The 18,525-nt window shown below is 52.3% G+C and overlaps 1 protein-coding gene across 1 annotated transcript in view; it reads right to left on the bottom strand.

The window, feature by feature from the left end:
* Nucleotides 1-18,525, bottom strand: part of RBM4 (RNA binding motif protein 4) — a 34,802-nt gene that overhangs the window by 1,564 nt on the left and 14,713 nt on the right. The window lies entirely within an intron of this gene.

Below are 18,525 nucleotides of genomic sequence, written 5' to 3'. Positions count from 1 at the left end.
TCACTTAACTAAGTAACCTGGGGAAAGCCACTTAATTATCTGAACCTCAGTTTCTTCACCCCAGTCAAGGCAGGATGAGGCTTTAAAAAGAAACTGTGTGTATTTAATTGTTAATGGTATCTTTTGTGTTCATATCACCTCCTCCCTTCTTCCCTTCTTCCCTTCTTCCCTTCCTCGGCCAGCTGGCTGTTCCCCACCCAGGATCCACCCTCTGAAAAGGAGGGAGAGGTTCCATTTCCTCATCCCTCCTGCTCCTTTTAATTCCACAGCCTTCCTTCAGTGTGGGGGAATTTTGCTCTTTTCGTTTCCCCTGTTGGTGGATAGACAGAAGAGGCCCTGTCAAGGCTCCTGCATCAGGCCTCTCGGGGTAGTCACCCGCATCCAAACCTCACCAGTTTCCCCCTGATTCTCAACCATGAGTCTCGGTCTGAAGAAGGGCGGCCACGTCAGGGAGCAGGAAACCAGCAGGAAAGTGGGGGCCCGGAGCCCTGATCTAGGGAGCTGGGGGGCAGGCGAGCAAGGCTGGGCCCTGGCTTGGCACATGCAGGTGGCTAGAGCAGAACAGACCCGAGACGGTGCCTCCTGCTTGCCTGACACCATATTGCCTACACAGTACTCAGGACATGGAAGGAAATGTTGGGGGAATGTCACTGGAAATCAGGGAATTCTTTGTCAAGCTTACGACTGGAAGTCAATCCTCTGGCCCAGAGACTTTGGAATTAGAGAAACTTGGGAGCATCCCACAGCAGGTACTGCTCTGTGCACCCCCCATATAATCACTGTGGCCAATCCTACTGCAGGGTGAGTCTTGGAAAATGCCCTTCATCTCAACACCATCCCAGCCTGGGTATTGTGAAGGAGACAAAGGAGCTTGGTAAAGCCTCAGCCTGTCTGTCCTACCTGTCACCCAGTCAGTGCACGACTGTCCCCTAGAAGCAAGACTTCTTAACCTAGGGTCTGTGGATTTACTCTTTAATCTTCTGATAATTGTATTTCAATAGACTTGGCTTCCTTTGCAATCCTGTAATCCTGATGTCACCAGACTGCCTGCCCCATGGGTCCAGGACACAAAAAAGATGAAGAAATACCCCCTTCCCCCAAGAATACCTGACAGTTTGTCCTCAAGGAGACGCTGGAGTGAGCACGCACCCCCAGCCTTCCAAGGGCTCACAGAGGACACGTGGGCTTGGGGGGCAAGGGGCTGGAAATCTTGCCACTGGTTCAATCTGCATGCCCCCCCCCCCAAACAAAAGATGTGATGGAAGAATTCAGACAATGCAGGCATCGTTGGGGGTAAATAAAAGGAACTCTGGGAAAGGTGACCAGCTGAGTAGAAGGATTTTGGGGGGTAGGGTGGTAAAGGCATGGCTTCTGCTGGGTTCTCGGCGACAGGTAATTCCCACCACTAGTGACAGTGTGAAACGTCTTCTTCTCCAGCCTCCACCCCCCACTCACAGCAGGCTGAGCTAACTTGCTTAGCACCATTCGGCTTATTTTTTTCGGTGGATTTTATTGAGGTCTTTTGTTTTTACATCGCGTGCCTATCCCAGGGTAGTCCTGCAAACTCCACCTCCCAGAGGACCAGCCTTTATAATGAGGCCTAAAGGAAAAAAACCACAGAGCCAAAGTAACCATCATGTTGAAAAAGCCTTACGTTCTCTGCGGGGCCTCAGCCCACAGCCCCCCCCCCCCCAGAAGCAGTGGGGGCAGGGGCCTTCTCAGGCTCAGTCAGCCCAATTTCAGAGCACTGTTTCGTGTGGGTTATGGTCATTCCCTCCTGCGGCACAGCTGTGGCCACCATCCACACGGCTTTCCTGGTTCTGCTTCCTCACTCCGCGTCAGCTCATCTGAGTTCTGCTTCCAGGTCTCTCTGATCTACGTGTCTGGTTTCTGACCTTCTTGAGGTACACGTGGGGCAGAAGCACAGACATGTTAGTCATGATCTTCCCGTGATTTCAGGCTGGATTACTCCACAGCTCCTCCTCCTCCTGGGCATTCATGTGACTGCCTCTCCACAGCTCCTCCACCAAGGACAAGGTTCTCCTCTTCTGTTATCTTTGGTGAAAGCACCGTTCAAATTATCTCAGCTCTTCTCAAGGACTACGGATCTGCCCGGCAGACACAAAGATGGAGGGTCACACCAGGCACACAGAGGAGCCATATGAGGTAGAGTGACGGGAGGGAGCTCCCTCTATCAGTGTTGCGGATGTTGTCCCGCCTTTCCAAAGAGGGCCAGTGACATCACAGAGGGACGTCTTGACTTGGGTTTGTGACCTGGACTGAAGGCAGGCAGAGCTGCACAAAGATGTCGGCCTCACTCTTTCTGCCAGAGTCATCAAACTGTGATGTGACAGTGACAAAAGTCAGGATGACGGTGATGGCCCGGGATGCAGCGGAGAACCTTGGTGTCTTCGATGTCTGACCACGCTCTGAGTGCTCCACAACGCCTGCTTCATCAGAACAAATTGTTCTCATCCGCCCCTTGTGCCAAGGGAAGTCTTCGCACGCTTGGGGTAGACGCCCCCCTAACCCACTGGTTACCCTCTCCCTAGTGTAGCCTGTCTGCCAAGACGATTTTACCGGGGCGTGGCCGCTGTATGTGTTACAGCTTGCTGGAGCCACAGGGGAGAATTGGGTGAAGGTGGACACCAAAGGCGGGTGAGCAGCCCTGAAAAAGGTCTGGCAGCACTCCCACCAGAGGTACTCCTCTGCCATGAACATTATGGATAATAACTCAGAGTCTTGGGGAAGCTGCCAGAGACACTGTGACCAGTCCAGAGTCACCGGCCCAGGGTTTTCCAACCCTGAGGCTGGCTCTTTGCCCACTACACGATGCTGAACAGGACGAAAGAAGATTCAGACAGAATGTTCTAGCACAGATGAAGAGAAGCAGAAAAAGGACATCTGTAGTTTGGGAGGGCTTCATGGAGGAAGAATACTTGAGGTGACCCTTGAAGGGAGAGGACTTTAACCTCCTCCATCCTCTTGTCTTTCTCCCTGGCCTCAGAAGAAGACAGATCTTTGTTCACTCCATCTACAGGAAACCTTGGTATGACATCCTTCAAGGCTCTGTCCCTGACCCTCATCATCTCTGCCTACACTCTCTCCCCTGGGAAGCTGATGTATCCCCGTCCCCCCATCCCCTGACAGCTTCAGCAGTTATCTCAATGTGGCTGACCCCCAGGCATGGACCTGCAGCTCATGGGAAGGTCCCCCCAGCACCTCAAACCCACACTCTCTAAACCACGCTTATTATATTTCCCCCAAACCTCTCCTTCTGAAGATGCCATTTTTGTCAGCGGCACCCCCAGAGAAGGAGGGTTTGTCACAGAGAGGGAATCTACAGGACTTGGTAACCACGGGAGGGGAGACCCACGGTTTCAGAGACTCTGTGGCTGTAAACTATGACTCTTGTGTGAACTGCTGCCTCCCCAGATTACCCTGCATTCACTTTGCATTCACTCTGTAGATACTTATTGCTGGGGGCAACGGAGGAAATCCTGCCCCCTCCCCCGTCCCCCCTTTGACTGGCCGGGCCATCCCTGGATCACTGACCTGTCACTGCCAATGACCTTTTAAGTCAGTCCGGAGATCTCCTGGCTGTTGCCTCTTGGGGGCTGGAAGAAATGGTTTCCTAAGATGAGATGCAACCTAAGTGGCTTCTCCGCCCAGCCCCGTGGGTGGGGGAAAGGGAATGAAGACTGTGGAGCAAATGCAAGCACAGGTAGGATGTGCGGAGCCATCTCTAGACAGCTAAGAGAGCCGATTGTTAAATTTTCATTGTGAACATCCGCACCTCAGAAATCATGAATGCTACAGATTGAGACCTGATTTACTGTTGCTGATTGTCTAGGCTTAAGAAAGTGACGGAGTGAATGTGAACGAAACTTAAAAGGACAAGTGCCCTGTGCACATTTTTTCCCTCCTGGAGAGCTGGTTGCAAACATTCTCCAGCACACTACTGACTAGGGAGGGCGCTTTTCACTCTGAAAAGCTTTGCTGTGAGAAGAGTTTTTGAATCGTGCCTCTTGAACAGTAGAATGGGGAGAATGCCAAAGACAGCAGGGCAAAGTGAAGGAAGCACCGCCTGGTCTCTCCCACCCCATCAGGTATCAGAAGGAAATGCCCTGGCTCTTAACAGCTGATTCCAGTGACTGACTTGTCTACACAGGCGGGCTTGGGGAAGAAGTGGTAGAACCCCTGTAAAATCGGGGGCCTGAGACAAAGCCCTGCTTTCCTTCTCCCTTGCTTCAGCTGGGAAAACAGGTGAATTTCAACAGAGTCTTTTCCAAAAGACTTGGTTCAGGAAAAAACCTCCTACCAGGGAGAGCTGTCCAAAAGTGGAATTGGTCATCGTGACCACTTCTGGGTTAACTGAAGGGACAAGTGGGGCAGCCGGGAGACCTGGAGCCAGGAACACTTATCTTTGTGATCCAGCCTCAGATACTGGCGAGTCACTGAACCAATGCCTACATCAGTTTCCTCAACAGAAAAATGAGGAGAATAATAGCACTGACCTCCCAGATCTGTCGCACGGTAAAGGCACCATCCCTGGCACACTCTAAGTACTGGATAAATGCCTGCCTCCGCTCCTCGGAGGTCTTTATGTGGAGCCCCGACGACCACTTGCTGGCCACGTCAGAGTGGGTGCGGGTTAGGGTGAGACGGATGATCAAGTCCGTTCCAGCACTCAGATGTGGTGACTCTGTGATCAAAGTTCAGTTGTTCAGTCACGTCCGCCTCTCCGTGACCCCATTTGGGGTTTTCGTGGCAGAGCCACTGGAGTGCTTTGCCATTTCCTTCTCCAGGCCATTTTACAGATGAGGAAACTGAGGCAAACAGGGTGACGTGACGTGTCCAGGGTCACACAGCTAGGAAGTGTCTGAGGCCAGATCTGAACCCAGGAAGAGGAGTCCTCCCGACCCCAGGCCCAGGGCTCTGTGCATTGTGGCGCCCCCTGGCCGCCCAAAAGCAGCACTGTCTGCTGTGTGAGGCCCAGCCCAGCTCGGGACTGGCCACGGTGACTCCTGAAACAAATAAACATGTGAAACGGCTCCCAATCTGGGCATCCCCTTCTGCCTCCAGAAGAGTGGTGACGGAAGAAAAGGCAGGCGGCTTCGCCCCAGAACCAAAGGGCCTGCTCGCCCTGCCATGCTGACGACCAGCCCCGACATCAGCCGACGGCATTGTTACGCACCTACTGCCTGGCACACAGCACACACTCGTGCCAAGCACCGCACTCGAGAGTAGGAATACACAGACACCGAAAAAAGTGCCTTCGTTCTACAAGGACCTCGACCAAAGTCTCCACACTAAGCTGACGCATACCCAGAGCCTGGTGGCTCGGATGGAGGAGAGGGGGCGGGGCGTCCTGGAACCCCAGCTCATTCAAACAGCATTCCCAGGTGAGCCGGGAAAAAAGAGGCCGACTAGGGCTCTGTTCACGTCACTGGTGACATCACAACCCCCCCCCCCAGCATCAATGCCCCTTGAGAGGAGAGCGGCAAGGAAGCAGAAGGGAAGTGACACCCCTCCCCCCCCCAACAGAGCATCTGGCTGGAGGAGACCCAGTCTTAAAAGCACTCGCTGTCACGGACAGATCGTTTAGGACATCTCCCAGAGAAGGGACGTCAGCTACCGCTACCTCCTCGTGCCGCCTCTGCTCCATCGAGCACGGAAATCCTCTCGGTCACACCATTCACGAAGAAATGGCGGGATGGGTCACCCCCCACAAATGCACGGCGCACCACGCTCAGCTCTCACCACTTTTCCACCCTCCTCCTCGGCTCTCTGCCTTCTCATCTCACCCCTCGGCTCGGCGGGTCGCCCCCATCCCTGCTCTCCCCGACACCCGTCAGCTCTTCTGTTCCTCAAGGGAACGCTTTGAGAAGTCAATGGTAAGGGGGGAGGGCCTTCCAGACACGGGTACTCATGGGCACAAAGGTAGGCAGGCGCCAAGAAACGGCTCGTTCCATGACTGTGCCTCCTGGCCCCGCTGGCAGGTAACAGGCCTCGCCCCCCCCCGCGACCCCCGACATCACTGAGCGCTGTTCCACAACTCTCAAACGTTGTCATCGTTAATACTGCGCATCATAGCTATCCCGTTGCTGTCTCAGCCCCCTATGGGCCGGTAAGCTGCTCGAGGGTCTGAGACCCTCTATCTACACTTTCAAGTCTCTCCACGGGTGCCTACGCAGGGCTCTGCTCACGGGCACGTAACAGATATTGCTGACGGAGTGACGTAGCTGCTCACCAGATTACCAGAAAGCCTTCGGCAGCCCCACAACTCTCCCCCAACTGGGTACGTCCAAAGCATCTGTGAAGATCCCCTGATCAGCCCTGCACGGCACTGGGCAGTTCAACACGTGCCGGCCAAACGCATCACCACCGCGGCGGCACTCGGGGAGGGAGCTCTCGTCCCTCGGACGCCCCTCTTCCCGTGACTGACTTGTCCCTGGGATGGCTTCCCAATAGCAATGCTCCCCCTGGAACGTCGTATCGAAGTATCTGTAAGTCTCGTGCTGTTTTTAGCTCTGAGCCCTCAGACAGCGCTCTGACAGAGCCAGGCAAGCGTTACGTGTCTCTCTCCTCTGCAGATACTCTTCCCTGAACGGCCTTCTCCCAACTGCATTTCCAATGAGAATAACTAGACTAATGAAGGCCTGTGATTCACCCAGTATAAAAAGACAAAGTAAATGTCTAATGCAAATAAAGGCGCCTAGGCTTTACCCGTGTTGAGCGCCAGAGGATTCAAGCTTCCGGGAGAGTTGGAGGGGGAGAAGGAGACAGAGGATTACCTCCGTGGCGCCTTAGTGGGGACTGTGGAGGGAAGGAGGGAGTCGGCCACATCCTCATCGCCACGTTCTGAGCGTGGGACGGGCCACAGCGCCCCAGGGCGGGAGTCCTGACCCCGCTATTTCTCTCGCTCACACTCCAGTTCCTCCAGCTCCATGCTCAGCCTCAACTTCCTCACCTGTGAATGGAGATTACCTCCTTCCCAGGGCGGCTGTAAGGCTCGAAGGACATAACACGTGGAGAGTGCCCTGCACCCCTGGAAGGGTTACTCAAATGCTAGTCTTTGTCATCAGTTCTTCTGAAAGTGCGGGCGCGGTGAACACTGAACAACATCACTAAAAAAGGGAACCCGTGGCCAAGAACCCTGGGTCACTGACAGGAGGGTCATGCAAACTTGGCTGTTGGTCAGAAAATGATAGAAGGCAATGAGGAGAAAACGCAACGCACAATCACAGCCCGAGCGAAGCAACGGGGGCCGCTACCAGCTCTGTGAGGTGGCACGGGGCGGCTGCTGAGAGCCAGAAGAACCTGACGACGCCACCGGGTCCTCGCCGGGTGGGCAGACCTGGCGGCCACGGGAGACGCGGCCTCGGAGCACCGAGGCGCCCCGGAGGAGGAGGGAGGGAGCCACGGGCCTGAGAAAGCCCAGCTCAGCCCATCCTCTGCAGACAGAGCTGGGAGCAGGAGAACATGGAGACGGAAAACATAATCAATCTCGTGTACTGGAGTGTATGCCTTCCAAAGCTTGGCGCTCCCTTCGTGACACAGCTCCTGCCTTAGCGCAGACTTCACAAGCTCTCCCACAGCCTCCCACGACCTCACACGTGGCTTCATCTCTTTCCAGGTCTAGGACAGCCAGAATCCAAAACAAAGTTTAAAAAAAACCCAACCCCAAACCCAGGAACTGACACTGCCTGACTGTGAGCTCCCTTAGCTGCCCGTCTTCACTTCCCACCTGCTGGAGCAGCAACACAGGCCTCTCTCTTTCTCTCTTTCTCTCTCTCTCTCTCCCTCCCTCCTTCCTTCCTTCCTTCCTTCCTTCCTTCCTTCCTTCCTTCCTTCCTTCCTTCCTTCCTTCCTTCCTTCCTTCCTTCCTTCCTTCCTTCCTTCCTTCCTTCCTTCCTTTCTTTCTTTCCCTAGGCAATGGGGTTAAGTGACTTGCCCAGGGTCACACAGCTAGTTAAGTGTCAAGTGTCTGAGGCCAGATTTGAACTCAGGTCCTCCTGACCCCAGGGCCGGTGCTCTAACATAGGCCCATTTTAAAACCCACCCTGGGCCCTGGACCCGCACTCTCTTTCCAGTGGCGGGAGACTCTAGCATCGACAGCCAGCGTGGCCACAGCCCTGCTGGAGGCTGCCGCTGAGAAGCGCCATGGCCGCAAAGCTCCGAATGCTGGTGCCGGATCAGAGAAGTGAGGAACAGCACGGGACACCAGATGCTGGGGAGGGGTTGGGGGTTGTGTAGCACTTTGCCAAGCCTGAGGGGAGAGTGCAGCACCCAGCTGGGGCCAGTTCTGACCACCCTCCAGGTGGCTGGGGCAGAAACCTAGGCCGGTGAACCATGAACTGCCGTGTGAGGAGAGACCGTGATCAGAGGGGAGGGAGTCAGAAATGAGCAATAAGCAAAATGAGGGAAGACAGAAAGTACCCAAGGTTGCAGGAAGAAGAAAACTCAACAAGCAGATGAATCAACAGGAAAAGCAGTAACAACAGAAGGGAACACGGCCTCCAGATAAATGAGTTCAGGCATCTGTGAATAAATACAGCAGAATAAAGGAAGATGATCAAACTCTCAATAAGACAGAGGATTCTGTGGAAGCTGAGAACATGGAACCACAGCATGCTGTTCCTAATGGTTTAAAAGAGAAATGAGAATTATGAGAGCAGAATTTACGGCCTGTGCAGCAAAAATAATGAATGGAATAGAAAAACTGGAATGTGTAATGGCAAACCTCACCAAAGAAACAGAAGAGAGAACAGCAGACTGGGAATGCAAACACAAAGAAAAAGACAATCTCAAAGAAGAGGAGAAAAAAATGCTCATTATGCAAACAAAACCTGCAGACCTTGAGGATGGGGTGTGCAGAGACAACCTAAGGATCATACGTCTCCCAGAAGAGCACGACAGGACAAAACCCTTAATACCATAATGCAGGAAACAGTAGAAGAAAAGTGACAAGAAATTCTGAACATAGAAAATGAAGTTCCAAATGAAAGAGTTCCCAGACTGCCACCAGAAAAAAAAAAAAGAGGCTGAAAACTTCAAGACACACAGTGGTTAAATTTAACAATTCAATTCAGAAACAACAAGTTCTGCAAGCCATCAGGAGAAAGACCTTCAGATACAAAGGAAAGGGCATTTGAACAAAGCAAGACTATTCTGCAGCCACCAGAAAAGAAGGAGAGACTGGAATACAATGTTCTGAAGAGCAGGAGCTCAGGATGCAGCCCAGGGTGACCCGTCCTGCATATCTGAGCTTCAGCATGCAGGACCAAAGGTGGGTGTTCAATAATGAAGAAGAGCTTGAAACATCTGTATGAAGAAAGCCAGAGCAGAAGAGAGGGTTTGTATCTCAAACTCCCCAAACAACAGACATGCAGGAAGAGTGAATAAAATGCTGCGGGCAAGGCCAGCAGCAGCAACAGTGACAACAGAGAGACCACGAAGAGACTTCTTCCTAAAGGGCCACAAGGAGACAGGGATGAGGACAGAAATCTGACAGAGGTATCAGTGAGGGGTGGAGGGAGAGTGCTGCTTCTGTGGGACTGCATTACAACATGGGGGAGTACATAAAGGGGGGAGGGGAGTGATGCACCAGGTCAAACCAGAGGCTGGCAATGAGGGGGAGGACCTCTGTGGTCTCAGAAAGAGAAGAGCCTACAGGGGAGTGGGTGAGGAGGAGGGGGAAAGATTGAAAGATGAAGGAAAAAGAAGGAAGAGGCCTCACTGTGAAGGTGGGAGGGGGTCCCACCAATGAATGCTCCTATGGGTGGAGGGAGATGAGGACTTTACACTGGACGAGGCCTGGGGATGCTGGTGCCTCAAAAGTCTGTCTGTCCTGGGAGGAGGGAGGTGGAACCCCAGGGGGTAACCGGCATCTGGAGGCACAGGAGAGCACGGACCCAGCAAGATTTCCAGGTAAAGTCAATAAGGGAAGGCATAGATCATTTGGAGGGGAGGAGAGGACAACGAGAGAGGTGATTTACCATGTCAAACGGGGCAAGCCTTAGCCAAGGCTGTGGCAGAAAGCACTGGACAGGTAAAGCCCAGAACCTTGGAAGCTTTAATGTAGCAAGAACACAGAGAAAAGAGAGGGACCGGATATTACAGGGGCTACGAATCACAGAATGAGGGTCCCAGAAAGAAAAGATGGATGATGAAGAGAGTGAGAGAAATCCTTTTTGGAAAGGGTACAAAAAGACTAAATTTTAAAAGTTAATGAATAGGACTAACTCGGGGGAGGAGAGGAAGGAGGAATCTTCTGGAAGATTCTTGTGTAACCAGATAAAATCGAGGGGGAGACAGGACCAAAATCTCCTAGGGAAGGTGTAACAAGGGAGAGATCAGAGGCAAGAGAAGAAAGTGGGGGGGGGGGAGGCAGGGCAGCTAGGTGGCGCAGTGGATAGAGCACCGGCCCTGGGGTCAGGAGGACCTGAGTTCAAATCCAGCCTCAGACACTTGACACTTACTAGCTGTGTGACCCTGAGCAAGACACTTAACTCCGACTGCCTCACAAAAACAAAAAAGAAAAGAAAAAAAAGGACTCACACAAAATAAAACCGAAGGGAAGGGAAAACTGTGCCACCCATCAAATGAATCCAGAAACTCAGGAGCTGCCATCATGTGCTCAGACAATGCAAAAACAAAGATGCAGTAAGCAAGGAAGGCGATGCTGTGCCAAAAGGAACCAGACAACAAACCGGCATTGGTAACAAACTTCTGCGCTCCAAGTGCCTTGGCATCTAAATTCATGAAGGAAAGGTCATCTGAGCTTCAAGAAGGTACAGCCAGGAGCAACTAGGTGAGTCGGTGGAGAAAGCACTGGCCCTGGAGTCCAGGGGACCTGAGTTCAAATCTGGCCTCAGACACTTCCTAATTGTGTGACCCTGGGCAAGTCACTTAACCCTGATTGCCTCAAAAAAAAAAAAGGCACGACACTAACACAGTCATGACTATGTCTATCAAGAAGAGTCAGACATGACTAAAAACAACTGAACGCCAAAACAGGAAGATGGACAAAATGGAAAACAGGAAATTGAAAAAAAAATTCTAGAGGGCAGTGGAGAGAGCACTGGCCCTGGTTTCAGGAGGACCTGAGTTCAAATCCTGCCTCAAACACTTTACACTTAACTAGCTGTGTGACCCTGGGCAAGTCACTTAATCCCACTGCCTAGCCAAAAAAAAAAATTTTTTTTTCTGGAGAAACTAGAGTTGAAAGACTTACGGTGTCTTCGAAATGCAACACCAAAAGAATACACAGATTTCTCTGCACAATATGGAACTTTTAAAAAAACTGACCATGCACTAGGGCACACAGATATTGCAAACAAATGTAAAAAGGCAGAAATTATCAATACAGCCTTTGAAGACCATCATACAACAAGAACAGAGATTGATTCAGGGACCACAAAAAAGATACAGAACCAAATGCTGGCTGAACAATGAAATCTCAAATAATGAGTGGGTTGAATGAAAAAAATCATAGAAACAATAAGTATGAAAGAAAATCACGATGATGAAACAAACCAAATTTCTGGAAAGTAGCTAAAGCAGTCCTCAGGGGGGGAAAAATCACATCCTTACAATTATACATTAACAAAATAGAAAAAGAGAAGATTAACGAACTGAGTATAAATTTTAAGAAATTAAAGAACCAACAGAGATGCAAAATAAAGCACAAAAAAGAAGATACTAAAAATTAGAAGGAAGATAGATAAACTGGAAACAAAAAACCCCATAGAAATGATAAAATAAAACTAAAACCTGGTTTTTTGAAAAGACTAATGAAATTGTCAAACGTTTATCTAATCTGATTTAAAAGAAGGCAGAAGAAAAATCAAATCAATAAAACAGCGAATGAGCAAGGTTAAAATCACAGCAAAACTAGAAGAAATTAAAATAATAATCAAAACATATCATGCACAGTTACATGTTAACAAAACTCAGAACACAAAAGAAATAGAGGATCACTTTTTTTTTTAAAGGCAACTGGGGTTAAGTGACTTGCCCAGGGTCACACAGCTAGTAAGTATCAAGTGTTTGGTCTGAGGCAGCTTTGAACTCAGGTCCTCCTGACTTCAGGGCCAGTGCTCTATCCACTGTGCCACCTCGTTGTCCCCGATGACTTTCAAAAATAGAAAATAATATAAAATACTCAAACTATCAGAAATCCAGATAAAGATCTTCAATAACCCAAACTCAGAACGAAGGAAGAAGATCAGGTTGTAAAGGAACTACCAAAAGACAAAACACCCTAGACCTGACAGATTCACAGAATTCCATCAAACTTTTAAAGAACAGTTAGTGCCCTACTTTACAAAGTGTTCTTAAAAACGGAGAAAGAAAGAACCCTACTGGAATCCTTTTATGAGACCTAATACCTCCATCAGGAAAAGATGAAACATGGCAAGGAAACTATAGGCCGATATCACTATCGAATATTGAATCAAAAATTTTGAACAAAATCCTGTCAAACAGATTGCAGCAATTTGTCCAAGAAATCATTCATTATGATTAAGTGGGATATGTAGCAGGGATGCAAGGATGATTCAACATTAGGAAAACAATCAGCATAATTAATGACATTAAAATCTCAAACACCCCAAACCACATCATCATCTCAACAGGTACAGAAAAAGCCTTTGACAAAGTACAACACTTTTGTGTTAAAAACCCTACAAAGCACAAGCAAAGAGGGACCTGTTTTGTTGTTGTTTTTTGTAATATCATAAGGTCAAGCAGAGCAGTTTCTATTTGATCCCAGAGGCAGAAAGGAGCCCTTAGGTTTTACTGAGGAGAGTTGTGCAGGTTCCTTATAAACAACAACAACAATAATGATGATAATAAGCATGTAGCATTTTAAGGTTTACAAAGTGCCGTATATATGTTGTCTCATCTGATGACACAATGACCCTGTGAGGTAGGTGCTACTCTCCCCATTTCTCAGAGGAGGACACTGAGACTGGGAAGGGCAAAGAGACTTACCCAGGGTCACAGGGTCTTCCTGATGCTGACGCCAGCGCTCTGGCCGCCCTCTACTCCGGGCTGCCTCTCCCAAAAGGAGGCACCCAAGCAGACAGGACTCTCTCTGACAGCGCTCGAGTCCCAGGGTCCAAATGGAGGGCAGACCCTGGGCCCTGCAGGGCCTCTGTAATGACATCCAAACCGTCAATAAGCCAGCAGAAGGCATCTCACTGTGAAGCTGGATGGAGGGGCCGGGGCTGGCACCTCCCCCCCGCCGCAAGGTCTAGCTGGCACAGTCTAGGGACCCCTTCTTGGAACACAGCTTTTGAGGGCATAAAATAAAACACAAGATTACAAAAGAAGCCAATTACATTGAAATAGTTATCAAAATATTTTTTAAGTTCATGGACTCCAGTTTAAGACTCCCCATAAAGACTCAGGCAGGTGGCTGAGTAGCTAGAACACTGGGCCTGGAGTCGGGAGGACCCGAGTTCAAATCCAGCCCCAGATGGCAGCTGTGTGACGCTGGGCACATCACTCAACCCCGTTTGCCTTAATCCTCTGGAGAAGGACATGCCAGACCACTCCAGCATCTTTGCCAAGAAGACCCACGAGCAGCACTGGTGTGCTCCGGTCCACGGGCTCACAGAGTCAGACATGACTGAGTGACCGCACAACAAACAGACCAGGGAGACGCTCCACGCGGGACAAAGAGGAGGGGGGGGGGAACACTGACTTTGGGAACCTGCAGTCTGCCCTGAGCTACTCCCATGTGACTCCCTGGACAGGAGAGGGGGGGGACCACCAGAGCGGGCAACAAGGAGGCCCAAGGTGGGGGCCAAGAGGCTTCGGTGAGTGGAACACACAAGTGGGGATGGATGACCACAGAGGACGTGGCCTGGGCCAGGAATAACAGAAAGACAGACCCAGGGGTCCGTCCTGACACCCAGACAGCAGGATGCCCCCTCCTGCCCCCTCTTGCGGAGGACCGTGGGAGGACCTGGACAGTCTCAGCACCCTCCCGGCTGACCACACCAGCCACTTCCCAGGCCTCCCGTCCACCCCCCTGGCCAGCTGCCACAGGGATATTCCTCAGGCCCAGATCTGGCCAGGTCACCTCCCCCTCAACCAGCTCCCGTGGCGCTCTCTCCATTGCTGCTAGGATCCGACAGAAACGCCCATTTACCTTTTAAAGACCTCCAAAATCTGGTCACCAACTCTCTTCCCAGGCGCACTGGACATCTCTCCCTTTGCTGACCTCTTGGGTCTGGCCAGACTGGCTTCTCTTTCCCCCACATGAGCCCGTCTCTACCTCCCACCGGATATCCACTCCCTGAACGGCCTCCCGCAGGGCCCTCTCTCCCTTGAAGACACACTTCACCACCGTTTCCTGCACAAATCCTCTCCTGGCCCCCCAGATGCACTCCTTGATTAACTGACTGGATGTGCTACATACGCGGCTGCGAAAAGAGGTCAGCCTGACCGACTACATGCTGTGGTTGTTCAGTCATTCGGGCGTCCAATTCTTTGTGACCCCAGGGGGGATTTTCTTGACAAAGATTTTGGAGCGGCTTGCCACTTCCTTCTCCAGCATGAAAGAAAACAGAGGTTAAGTGACTTGCCCAGGGTCACAGCTACTACATGTGTGAGGCCAGATTTGAACTCAGGTCTTCCTGACTGCAGGCCCTGGGCTCTATCCACTGAGCAATCTAGCTGCCCCACCAAACGACACAGGATGAGCCGAATGGACAAAGAATCTCTGCTGCCCAGCCCACTGAAAGGGCGTTTGTCCGCAGAGTTTGTCCATCAGTCTGCATGCTTCTGACGGCAGGCCGATGAGACGGACCTGAAACTGACTAGGAAGAAAGGCAAGGGCCAAACTGAAGGTGGGAAATTTTTTTTTCTTTTTTTCAGGCAATTGGGGTTTAGTGACTTGCCCAGGGTCACACAGCTAGTAAGTGTCAAGTGTTTGGTCTGAGGCCAGATTTGAACTCGGATCCTCCTGACTTCAGGTCCAGGGCTCTATCCACTGTGCCACCAAGCTGCCCCACGGGAAACTTTTTTAGCAATATTCAATATGCAGTAAGCCCTCACTGGGTACCTGCTAAGCACTGCCCCCCAGGAGGGCTCCCGTCTGCATGTCTTATATCCTGACAATCTGACCCCTCTTCCAGAGGGATCGGGCCGGCACGCATACAAGCAGACCACCTGGCCAGCTTGGAGGCAGAGCGGCCCGACACCAGGGGCTTCTGGGAAGCTCTTGCTGATTGGAAATTTCAGACAGATGGGACTGGGGAAGGAGGCAGGGTCGGTCACGTATCCAGAGGAACCAGGAGGAGGTGGGCTGCTGGGGCACGGCAGGGATGGCCCCGAACATTCAAAGGGCTGTCACGGATTTGGCGGTCAAAGGTACCTCGAAGGTCATCTGGCCCAGAGGGGGCCCAAGCCAGATTGGGAAATATTTAACAAAGAAATTTAATAATTTAACAAATTAAAAAAAAAAACGTTGTTAACTGCGTGGCTCTGTAAGCCAATATGAGCCTGCGTGATGCAGTGAGCGCAGGTCGGTGGCCCGCTCTCCCCCGCCCAGCGCCCTCATTTTACAGAAGAGGCGCGTGGAATGACTTTCCAAGATCACACAGGATATGAACCCGGGTCCCTCTGAGTCCAAATCCACTTTAAGCACATCAGGCAGATGTCCTCTGGTGGTTTCTGCAAAGACAGGGGTCCGGGGGTGTGCTGGAGCAGCTCCAATGCGCAGCGTGAGCCTTCACCCCCAGAAATCGGCAAACGCTCCCCAGCAGGGCTCCGCGTCGCTTTGTTTCTCTAGACCCGAGAAAGCGACGCAGAAAATGTTAACTAATCATGCAGAACGGGTCATGGGTACTTTTCTAACCCGTCGGTCAGTATTAGTGCCTCCCGTGTGCCAGGCACCTTGTGAAGTGCCGGAGGTGCAAAGAAAGGCAAAAGGCAGTCCGTGCCCTGGAGGCGCTCACAGTCCAAGGGGGGAGACAACCAAAGGAAAGCCTCGGGCATACGGGGGCGTCCAAACTCAAAGAGCAGGGGATTCCTGAGGGCCGCCGCGGACTTAGAAAACCACCAATTCACGTGAGCTATGTTTCATCTAGGAAGTATTTCCCAATTACGTTTTCATCGGGTTCGGCCGTACTCCCGAGGCGTGCCGCTTGGACCCTCCGCAGAAGGTGGGATTTCCGCTGGGACCCGAAGGAGCCGGGCAAGATGGGGGCCAGGGTCACTGGATCCAAGAGGGTGGGTCAAGGAGGCAAGCCTAAGCAGCACGGAAAGGGAGGAGGCGCCAGAGCTCGAGGGGCTCTGAGGGCCCAACAGGCGTGGGGCTTGATCCTGGAAGCGACCGAGAGCTACTGGAGCTTGCTGAGTGGGGCGCGTGCGTATCTGCGTGACATCTCCGATCCCGGACAGCCCCTCGTTACAGGCTTAGTCCGCCCCCCTCCCTCGGAGCGGCGGCAAAAACCAATGACGCTCCCTTCCTTCGCGGCAGAGAGGCGAGGGGCTCCAGGGGCAGAGGAGTGGAGACGCTCTCAGAACAGTGGAGGTTTTTGCCTGTTTCTTCGCCGCCAGAGGGTGGCTTAGGACTCTTTTGCAAAGACAGGCCACGTGACAAACACTGGTGCGGAAGTGGGGGCTCGGGCCAACCTCAACATCACCCAGGATGCCCAAACTGTCCCCAGCTGTGCGGAGGGAGATGGAGACCCCAGGAATCACAAAGTGACCTGGCCAGTCACGGATCCACTGGGCAGGGGGAGGGCACATCCTGACGAGGGAGGGTCCTGCCTCCAATTAAGAGGCCCTGGGTGGAGTTCCAGCCTCAGCTCTGGGGCCCGAGCTAGGCGTGCCTCCCTGCTCCAGCCGGTGGGACCCCGCAGACATCCCCCCCTCTTCCTGGGCTGGCACTTCAGGCTGAGTCTCCGACCGCCTTTCACAAAAGCTCCGTCTGGCTGTCCAGAAGCCACTCTTAAACGCAACGTGTCCGGATTCATCATCCTCCCGCCCCAAACCCTCCCACACCCCGAATGTACATTTCAATCTCTGAAACTTTTTTTGTTGCTGTTTTGGTCTTTTTCTCTTAAAGACCAACCTTAACCCCAAATCACTCTGGTCCCAGACCCAGCCCTGCTCGGTCACGGGGTGGGCCCTGAGCGTCTCAGAACGAATGCAAGTAACCACCGTTTCCGTTTTGGCCGGAAATCCTGAGGGTCTTCCCAATCACGGAATGGGCGCTGCCTCCGTCAAACTGAGACCTGTTAAGGGCTCAGCTTGAAGAGGCCAAGGTTCCCCCACCACATCCAGGGCCATCTCCAGTTATCCTGATCCGTATCTGCCCACTGGACCCAGACGGCTCCAGAGGGGAAAAATCATCTTTCTGACGCCATGGTCCTCTTCGACAATGAAGGACCAAACAGCGGAGGGCAACAGCACCCTCCCTGTCCCCCAGGCTCACGACACGGCAGTGACCCCGGATCCCTCCCTCCCCGATCCCATGTGGCGCCAAGGCCCGTCAAGGCCCCCTCGCAGCATCTCCCCCATGAGGGCCTCGTGCAGACACCCCTTCACCCGCCCTGGTCCAGTGTGTCAGGTCAGGGGGTGCCGGCAGGACTGGAGATCCCGGAGGGTTTCCAAGGGGAGCCAGGTGTCTGGGAGAGCCAGAAGAGGGATAGGTGAGAGGGGAAGTACTGGGAGACGTCATTCCATCAGCACAGGAAATAACGACCAGGGGACAAAACTTCTTCCACCAACGAAACCTGCCCAAGGCGGAGGTGTGCCACACATGGCCGAGCTGGGAGCCAGGACTAGACTCAAATGAAACTGGAAAACATTTAACAAAATAGAAATAGACTAAAGCATAGATAATATCATTTCTAAAAGGCATACATGGTCTGGTAGCCCCCACTCCTATTTGGGTCTGACACCACTGACCTACAGGGGGTGCCCAAGGCAGAACCTGAACCCAGCTCTTGCCGGCTTTGAGGTCAGCCCTCTCTGCACCCTGCCTCTCAACGCACACACTCAGGTAGATGAGGGGAGGTTCATTCACTCTAAAGTGGAAACGAATGAGTTTACAATGCCTGCCTTCAGGAAGCTTACATTGTAACGGGGGAGATGACTCATAAGGTAAGGGGTGGCTACGAAGATTTACTTTGGGAAGTTATGGGGCTGGCCAGGGGAGCCTCTGGGGAGCAGGACACCCCTTTTCCAGGCATAAGAGCAGTACTCATTTGTTTAGGGCGTCAGACTTTGATAAAAGCCGGGGAGTGGCTGAGGTGGGCTGGGCTGCTGACCAGGGGGGTGGGGGGTCAGCTTCCAGGGTAGAAGCCCCCCCTCAGCTAAGACTCCCCCCCCCCCAGGCGCAGTGTCTGAGGATCCAGACGGTAAGGAGGCTGGCTAGAATAGAACATAGGACACATGCAGGGACTCAGGTATGCCGAAGCTCCCCACCAGACACACCCGGGGCAGCTGGGCCACAAAGAAGCTTTTGTCTTGGATGTTAAAGGCCCAGTTTGCCAGAAA

The sequence above is a fragment of the Phascolarctos cinereus genome, unplaced genomic scaffold (genome assembly GCF_003287225.1).
Source record: "Phascolarctos cinereus isolate Bilbo 61053 unplaced genomic scaffold, phaCin_HiC Scaffold_9;HRSCAF=440, whole genome shotgun sequence".
NCBI lineage: Eukaryota > Metazoa > Chordata > Mammalia > Diprotodontia > Phascolarctidae > Phascolarctos > Phascolarctos cinereus.
The sequence above is the reverse complement of the archived record's forward strand: the minus strand, read 5'-3'. Positions and strand labels throughout refer to the sequence as shown.